Genomic DNA, 9,507 nt, shown 5'->3' with positions numbered 1-9,507 from the left:
TCTTCTAAAGGTAGAATCACAAGAAAAGAAGAAGCAAATTTCCCAGCACTACTCAATCCATCATCTGAAAAAGAGGCAGCAGATGAAGGGACAATGTTCAGGAATGTTACAAAACATCACATTTTATAATCAGAGTAACAGACTCTCAGTTTCCCCAGATGCAACATACATCTCTGTTATTACTTCTTTACACTTAAAGATCCCCCTTACAACCTGAGCAGAATAATATAAAGACTTGCCTCTCTTACTGTGAATTTAAGTAACATCAGTACAGATCGTGGGAATTTTCCAAGGAGAGAGCTGGTACAGGGCAAAGCATGAAAACATTTCTTGGTTCCCCTCCCATTTTGAAGCCCTGCTTTCCAAAGGCTGGCTATGCTCAGTTCCAAAAAACCTCATTTCAATTAATCTCTTTCTCTGATTCCAGGTCATCCCAATCCGTGGCTCCCAGATTACATAGCAGAGGACACCAGAAAAATAAAGCTGGTATATGGTTAGAAACGTAAAAACTACAGAGAAGGCAGGTAGCAGAGTTATTACCCCCACAGTATGGATTTATCCAGTGAATATCAAAAGGTCACTTCTCCTAATCTAAATTCGCCAGAGCATTACAGAACTCCCATTCACTACTGAACCATTTCAAACTTGCTTCCTAAAATAGGCTGGAAGAAGGCTGAACATAAACTGTCTCCAGATGTCCTAAGTTTTCTCTTAAAGAACAAGAGAAATCAAGAGTTAAGTCTCGAACAACTGGTACTTTGCCCCTTATACTTTTACACCAGGGTTATAGCTCTATTACTGCAATATGGCAAGTCTCCTAGGAATCAAAAATAAAAGGCAAGATTATGAATATAAAACATGTCTCCACGCTACAATGATAGACCGGAGAGACAGGCAGGAAATGTGGTCAAGGTGTTAGTGTCTGGGACAAGACAGGAGAAGTTTAAACGCAAGGTAAGCAGAGAAGAGGTCTGAAAAGGACAGAGAGAAAGAGGAGTTTATTGCATCTTTACCAACTCATTACGGGGGAAGGGAGACTCTAAGGCCCAAATAAAACCCACCTTTAGTGATGCTACACACTCGGGCTGGCTTAGGCAATACAAACATGAGGTCTTTGACTCAACCCTCCTGACCTAGACACTCCCTTAAACAAGAAGACTTAGGATGCGATTTTACCCCGCATTAAACTGACCATACAGATATGCTGCTCATGCAATTCTGCCCTGTGTACTTTCTCCAAACAGATCCAAAATTCTGAGCCGAAGCATCATGCTTCCATGCACAGCTCCTACCAAAGGCATTAGCTCACATTATATATGCATATGTATGCACATATGTGCACGTGTATGTACATGAAACAAATCATGATTACGGACTCCCTGCTCTATTTCTTGTTCTGGGTAGGCCCATCCTTTTCAGGCAAAGTTAAGGATGAGGGGGAAAAAAAACACTAACAGTCCTCTGAGGTTGCCCTGAACTCCGCTAACCTCCTCCAGGAATCAGAAGAAAACACTTTCACCTTTTCTCGCTCTATTTCCTTAAATAGCCAACAATGCCAATAAGTAGAAGGGGAAGACACAGACACCCATGTGATTTATTAGCTGTGCCAACTCAAGTGGAGTCGGTAGGTCAAGGAAGAAATGAACAATATCCAAGGGTCTAAAACAACAGTCTCCACATACCCCTTGTGTTTCTAACTCAAATTCCTACAAGAGCTCATTTTGCATTACTTACTTCACCCCAGAGCTTTCCCACAAGGTGGAGCTAATTAAAGGATGTTTGACTCCCCTTGTAATTACAATTTCCTCATTTGGGCACCATCTTTCTTATTATAATGTCATTATCATAAGGTGGGGTTTCCATGGACAGGGCTGCTAGCAGCAGAGTGACAGCTCTGACAAAAACCTTGAACTCCACTTAGTCACATGCCTGCTATGTTCACATCCTTCCTGACCCACTCTTTGTGGCTGGTTCCATGCTATGTCCTTCTCTCCCTGCCTTGTCCCTGCTATTCCACTCCCTGTGGCTGACCAACAAAGTGGCTCCTGAATTTGCTTATTTATGGTAATTTTTATTCCTACCATCTCTTTGATTCCTTCCATCCACACAAGAGATGCTCCCATAAGCAACAGTTTCGATTAAATAATAAGGAACATTAACATATTAGAATAACTACAATTTAGTGAGCATTTCCCTTGTTTCTGGCAGCATGCTAGATGGCACATAGGATTTCCTTACACTATTGAATTTTCGTAACTGTCATATGAGAAGGGATCCATTACTGTCTGCATTTGACGAAAGACAAGCTCAGAATGATCACTTTCCCAGCATCTGCCTGACTCCAAGACCGGTTCTCTTAACCAATATGCACTGCCCAAGGCAACCATAGGACCAGCATTTTGTTTCAGGAAAATGTCTATTTTATGGACCACATGTTTGTGTCTCCCTCCCCATTTCATATGTTGAAACCCTAACCCCCAGTGGGATGGTGTTTGGAGATGGGGCCTATGGGAGATAATTAAATCATGAAGATGGGGCCCTCATAACGGAATTAGTGTCCTTCTAAGAAGAGACACCAAAGAACTTGCGGCTTCTCTCTCTGCCTTCCAGCATGTGAGGGCACGGCAAGAAAACAGCCATCTGTAAACCAGGAAGAGGGCCCTCACCAGGAACCTAATCAGTCAGCACTTTCATCTTGGACCTCCCAGACTCCAGAACTGTGAAAAGTAAGTATTTGCTGTTTAAAAGGATCGAGTAGAGGCAATTCCTGGGGAAGAGAGAGAAAGCCTTGAAATGCAGGAGGTTGCCCAAAGAGGATAGCAGATCATTCAAGACAAACCCTTCCCCTGTTATGTTGGCCTGGATCAGTCCTACTGTCTGTCATGAAATAGCTCAGCAGTGCTGTATAAGGAGGTGATATCATTTATTGAAAGAATATTGTTCATAATCATAGCCATTGGGGCCTACTTCGCCCCAGTGTAGTAAGTCCAAAACCTAAAGTTGACAGATTACACATGCTATGTCTGATTGGTTCCAACTAGCCAAGTGAGAGCCCCAACTGTAATAAACTTGATTTAAAGGTAGAAGTATTCAAGTATCATTTTTATTGAGTCAAAGAGAGATGAGCTTCTTTTATCCTAATTAACATTATACATCCTTTTTTATTCATAAAACTTCAGTAACAATTTGAATTGCCAAAGTCTTTAATCATGAAAATATTTGCCTTTCAGAATTGACAAGTACTTATATTAAAATGCCACTTCTCTCATCCATTAGAGGTTGACTGCTCATTTAACCTGAATCTTTTACTAAATACATGGAGTATTTTACAAGTTTAAAAGAAGGGAGAATATGTAGAGAAGTATTTTTATTCTCCTTACCTCCTTAATATCAGTTTATTGTTTAAGAGGTATCTCAAGAGCCATATTTTACTAAATTATTTTTGAGTGTAATGTTCAAAAATACTAGATACCCAAAGGGCTCAGAAAATCAAATATGTTCTTTCCTGTTCCAGAGCTAAACTCCATCAACACCAAAGTTATCACTATCACTGAATTACAGTCATTGGAATTGAAATTTTAAGTTAAACAAATATCAATAAGCTGTACCAACCAGGACAGTTCAATCTTTACCAATTCAACAATTTAAATTTCTTCTTAAATATAAATAATAATTCTGGGCAAGTCATCATATCTTAATGAAAATCAGAATCCTACCTTTTAAAATAACTCATTTTTTTGTTTTTTTATTTTTATTTTTTTTAAGATTTTTTTTATTTATTTATTTGACAGAGAGAGAGAGCACAAGCAGGGGGAGCGGCAGGCAGAGGGAGAGGGAGAAGCAGACTCCCCACTAAGCATGGAGCCCAACGGGGGACTTGATCCCAGGACCCTGGGATCATTACCTGAGCGGAAGGCAGATGCTTAATTGACTGAACCACCCAGGCACCCCTAAGTTTTGTTTTTGTTTTTGTTTTTGTTTTTGTTTTTTTTCTTTTTTTTTTTTAAAGATTTTTTTTATTTGACAGAGAGAGACACAGTGAGAGAGGGAACACAAGCAGGGGGAGTGGGAGAGGGAGAAGCAGGCTCCCCGCTGAGCAGGGAGCCCGATGCGGGGCTCGAATCCAGGACCCTGGGATTATGACCTGAGCCGAAGGCAGACGCTTAACGACTGAGCCATCCAGGCGCCCCTGTTTTTGTTTTTAAGATTTATTTTTTTGGAGAGAGAGACAGCATGTACTGGAGTGGGGGGTGGAGAGTAGAGGGAGAGGGGGAGGGGCAGACTCCCCGTTGAGCGGGGAACCCTCACTGGGGCTCGATCTCAGGACTCTGAGATCACCATCTGAGCCAAAATCAAGAGTTATCGGCTTAACTGACTGAGCTACCCAGGCACCCCTTAAAATAACTCTTGATTATCCTATAGCTTAGGAAGAGGAGCCAATTGAAATGATATCTGAAAAAATACATTCAAACACTATCCAAAAATAAGGTATAACTATTTATTATAAATTTCAAAGTAAACTGTTTAACTTTTACTTTTTAAAATATCCAATTATAGTGTCTGAAATGCCCCCAGTTACATTGCATGGTAGGCCGCTATGCATTCTGCAATCACACAATGTCATCAGTAATCCTTCAGCTAGCTATCTCGAAAATATTTCTAGATATTAACATATTTCTTGAACCTGTATTGGAATCTACTATACTTTTTGACCTAATTATCTTACTTCATTAAAATCTTAACTAGCAGGAAACAGGGTTGAAAAGTATAAGTAGAGGCCATAAAGCTTTAAGAAAATAATATGTAAGGAAGCCAGAAAATAGCTAACATTTATTAAGGGATCACTAGGTTCTGAGCTCTTGATATATTAAGTCCTTAATCCTCACAATCATTCTACCAGTAAGTATATTTACAAATAGAGTGAAGGCAACAGAGGTATAAGAGAGTAAGTACTTCTAAAATTTCACACAGCTAGTTAGTAGACATAGGCAAGTTATTAAAATATAAGACAGAACTATCAAGCAATGTTACCTGTAGAGTAGGCTCCCCCACCTCCCTTATCCATGGTTCTGCTTTCTGCAGTTTTAATTACCAAAGGTCAACTGTGGTCTGGAAGCAGATGAACCTCCTTCTAAGATATCATCAGAAGATCATCAGTCACCTAACACTACATCACAATGTCTAAATCGTTCACCTTACTTCACCTCATCATGTAGGCATTTTATCAACTCATATCATCACAAGAAAATGACAGGTGAGTACAGAATACTAAGATATTTGGGGATTTTTTCCCTTTTTTTCTAAATTTTTATTTAAACTCTAGTTAGTTAACATACAGTGTAATATTAGTTTCAGGTTACAATTTAGTGATTCAACATTTACATACAATACCCGAGGCTCATGACAAGTGTACTCCTTAATCCTTACCACCTATTTACCCATCCCCCTACCTACCTCCCCTCTGGTAACCATCTGTTTGTTCTCTATAGTTAAGAGTCTGTTTCTTGGTTTCCCTCTCTTTTTTTCCCCCTATGATCCTTTCTTTTGTTTCTTTTTTTTTCTTCTTTATTTTGTTTCTTAAATCTCACATGAGTGAAATCATATGGTATTTGTCTTTCTCTGACTTATTTCACTTAGCATAATACCCTCCAGCTCCATCCACATCATTGCAAATGGCAAGATTTCATACTTTTTATGACTGAGTAATATTCATATGACTGAATAATATTCACACCCCACATCTTCTTTATCCATTCATCAGCCAATGGACATTTGGGTTATTTCCATAATTTGGCTATTGTAGATAATGCTCCTGTAAACATAGAACTACCCTATGATCCACCAATTGTGCTGTGAGGTATTTACCCCAAGAATACAGAATATTAAGATATTTTGAAAAAGAAAGAGACCACATTCACAAACATTTATTACAGTATATTGTTTTAATTGTTCAACTATATTACCAGTTATTGTCATTAATCTTTTACTGTGCATAATCCAGAAATTAAACTTTATGATAGGTATCTATGTATAGGAAAAAACTTAGAGTTCAGTACTATCCACCATATCAGGTATCCACTGGGGATCTCGGAATATATCCTCTATGAAAAAGGGGGACTACTCTATTTGCAATCAAGAAAGACAACCATGTTTGCCCCTTGATTCCTCTGTCAACACCAACTTCAAGCCCACAGAAATATGGGGCTATTATATCCTTATTAAGACTAAGTCACAGAATGGCACTAATTCCTGTTGAAACCAGTAGAAAGAATATAACTTTGTGACATTTTGGATGGGACAAACATTTCTGAACTGAACAGAGGAGAGACAGGATGTTTTACCCAAAATGTCAGCTCCCAGTGAATCTCTAAAGACAAAGGAATAAGCTTCAAACATCCTTAATAATCAAAGGTGACAGAACTGATGCAGATTAAATATTCAGAGAATTTAATTATGTATTACATGAGCTGTCTTATTTTATTCAGAGATGGCCAAGATGGAGTAATAGAGACCAGGTCTAACTTCCACCTTAAACAAGTAGAACAATGGACAAAATCTATGAAACAGCTTTCAGACACTGGATAATGAGAAATGCAAAACTGTGATACCTGAAAGAAGGGAAACAAATGAGGTCATCCCAATGATTGCCCAGCTTCCCAATTAGAGGCAGACTCCTGACCACAGAGCAGGTATGGGGTTGGGGGCAGGGGGTGGGAGGGTCCCAAACATGGAGGTCTCACTGAATTGAGGAAATAGAGATTGAAGTTCAGGGTATGTCAAGGGGCTGGAGGTTTCAGGGAAGAGTTCTAGAGAGGAGAGTAGTTAGACACAAAGAAAGAACTTCAAAGTCTACACTGAGATAACCTGGAATCTCTATAGAACATATGTGTAAAGTGAAATTCCATGAGCTAAGGCCAATAGTAACCAGGGATCTATGAGCTGAATGGTTTCCAGGTTTGCACAGATCTGAGAATCTTTCAAACTCCAACAGCAAGTGGAGAGAGTCCACAATGACTATTTGGAAAATTCAGAAGGGGCCCCAAAAAGGTCCAAAAGTAGGGAAAATCAAAGTTAACCTAACCCCAAAAGTAGTGGAACTAAAGTATTCCTAAAGTAAAAGTTACACTATGCCTGACCTAACAAAGCTTTACAATAAGACTGGAAAAGATTAAGCTGATGCAGGGGCAGCTTAACTGTCTCCCAGAACAAAGCCCAACACTCTTTAAAGGAAGACAACAAAATCCATACTGTCAACAAATCAAATATGCAATGTCTAGCATTCAATTTAAAATTAATAGACAATAAAGAAGTAGGAAAATGTGACCCATAAATTAATCAATAGAAACAGAAAGACAACTATAGACCACATTGGAAGACAGGATATGAAAACAGCTATTACATCTATATTCTAGTATTTAAGGAAAGACATGAACATGGTGAGAAGAGAAATGAAAGATACTTTTAAAAGCCCCAAACTTCTAGAGTTAAAAGTGTATTATCAAAAGAAAAATTCATGGGTGCCTGGGTGTCTCAATTGGTTAAGCGACTGCCTTCGGCTCAGGTCATGATCCCGGAGTCCTGGGATCAAGTCCCGCATCAGGCTCCCTGCTCGGCAGGGAGTCTGCTTCTCCCTCTCACCCTACCCCCTCTTGTACTCTCTCTCTCTCTCTCTGTCTCAAATAAATAAAATAAAATCTTTTAAAAAAAAGGAAAAATTCACTTATTAACAGCAAAGACAACACTGCTAAAGAAATGTGAGATTAGGGACACCTGGAGACAAACAAAACCTAAATGTGAGACAGGAATCCATCAAAATCCTAGAGGAAAACATAGGCAGCAACCTGTTCGACCTCAGCCATAGCAACTTCTTGCAAGACACATCTTTAAAGGCAAGGGAAACAAAAGCAAAAATGAACTATTGGGACCTCATCAAAATAAAAAGTTTCTGCACAGCAAAAGAAACAGTCAACAAAACTACAAGGCAACCTACGGAATATGGGAGAAGATATACGCAAATGACATATCAGATAAAGGGCTAGTATGCAAAATCTATAAAGAACTTATCAAACTCAACACCCAAAAAACAAATAATCCAGTCAAGAAATGGGCAGAAGACATGAACAGACATTTCCCCAAAGAAGACACACAAATGGACAACAGACACATGAAGAAATGTTCAACATCACTTGTCATCAGGGAACTACAAATCAAAACCACAGTGAGATATCACCTTACACCAGTTAGAACGGCTAAAATTAACAAGACAGGAAAAAAACAAATGTTGGCAAGGATGTGGAGAAAGGGGAACCCTCTTACACTGTTGGTGGGAATGCAAGCTGATACAGCCACTCTGGAAAACAGTATGGAGGTTCCTCAAGAAGTTAAAAAAAGAGCTACCCTATGACCCAGCAATTGCACTACTGGGTATTTACCCCAAAGATACAGATGTAGTGAAAAGAAGGGCCATATGCACCCCAATGTTCATAGCAGCAATGTCCATAATAGCCAAACTATAGAAGGAGCCAAGATGTCCTTAAACAGATGAATGGATAAAGAAGATGTGGTTCAGGCAGCAACAACAGATCCAAGACGGCAGCCAGCAGGACGCGGATAAAGAAGCTTGAAGAAATCCACAAATGTGGAATGAAAAACTTCCATAACATCCAGGTTGATGAAGCTAATTTTGACTTGGCAAGGGTTTATTGTTCCTGACAACCCTCCATATGATAAAGGGGCCTTCAGAATCAAAATCAACTTTCCCGCCAAGTATGCATTCAAACCACTGGAGATCACATTTAAAACAAAGATCTATCACCTGAACATCCACGAAAAGGGGCAGGTCTGTCTGGCAGTACTTAGTGCTGAAAACTGGAAGCCAGCAACCAAAACTGACCAAGTAATCCGGTCCCTCACAGCACTGGGGAACGACCCTCCAGCCCAAGCACCCACTTTGGGCTGACCTAGCTGAAGAACACTCTTAGGACCTTAAAACATTCTGTAAGAAAGCTGAAGAGTTTACAAAGAAATACAAGGAGAAGCAAGCTGTGGACTAAACTCTGAGGTGACCTATCCCAGCGGGTGTGAGCGGAGACCCCCAGCAGTGCATTCAGACACCCTGCAAAGCAGGACTCTGTGGGAAATTGACACGTGCCGCCACCTGGCTTTTGCTTGTGGTACTTTCTACAGTTTTCTTAATCAAAAGTGGTCTAGGTAACCTATAAAGGATTAAAAATTTAAGATGGTCTAGTTCTGCTTTGTTTTAAAAATCACTGCTTCAATCTACTTTAAAAGAATGGTGTTTCTTTTCTTGTCCAAATTGATCCAAAACCTTCAATTTACATTTAGCCCTTAAGGTTAAGAAAGAAAGGGAAAAAAAAAACAAAACTTGCAGTTCCCTTTCTCCCCCTGCCCTTGCAACTCCCACTTTCTTGCATTTGGTTCATTTTTCACTCATTCACTTTCCCCAGACCCAGGGCTATCTCCTCCACAAAGGAGAAGAGACTGGTC

General features: G+C 39.6%; 1 pseudogene; it reads left to right on the top strand.

The window, feature by feature from the left end:
• The first annotated feature begins 858 nt into the window (after positions 1-858).
• LOC116636976 lies at positions 859-9,053 on the top strand (annotated as a pseudogene).
• The last annotated feature ends 454 nt before the right edge of the window (positions 9,054-9,507 follow it).

Source organism: Phoca vitulina, unplaced genomic scaffold (genome assembly GCF_004348235.1).
Source record: "Phoca vitulina isolate PV1807 unplaced genomic scaffold, GSC_HSeal_1.0 scaffold13, whole genome shotgun sequence".
NCBI classification, from domain to species: domain Eukaryota; kingdom Metazoa; phylum Chordata; class Mammalia; order Carnivora; family Phocidae; genus Phoca; species Phoca vitulina.
This window is presented reverse-complemented; position numbering and strand designations above follow the sequence as displayed.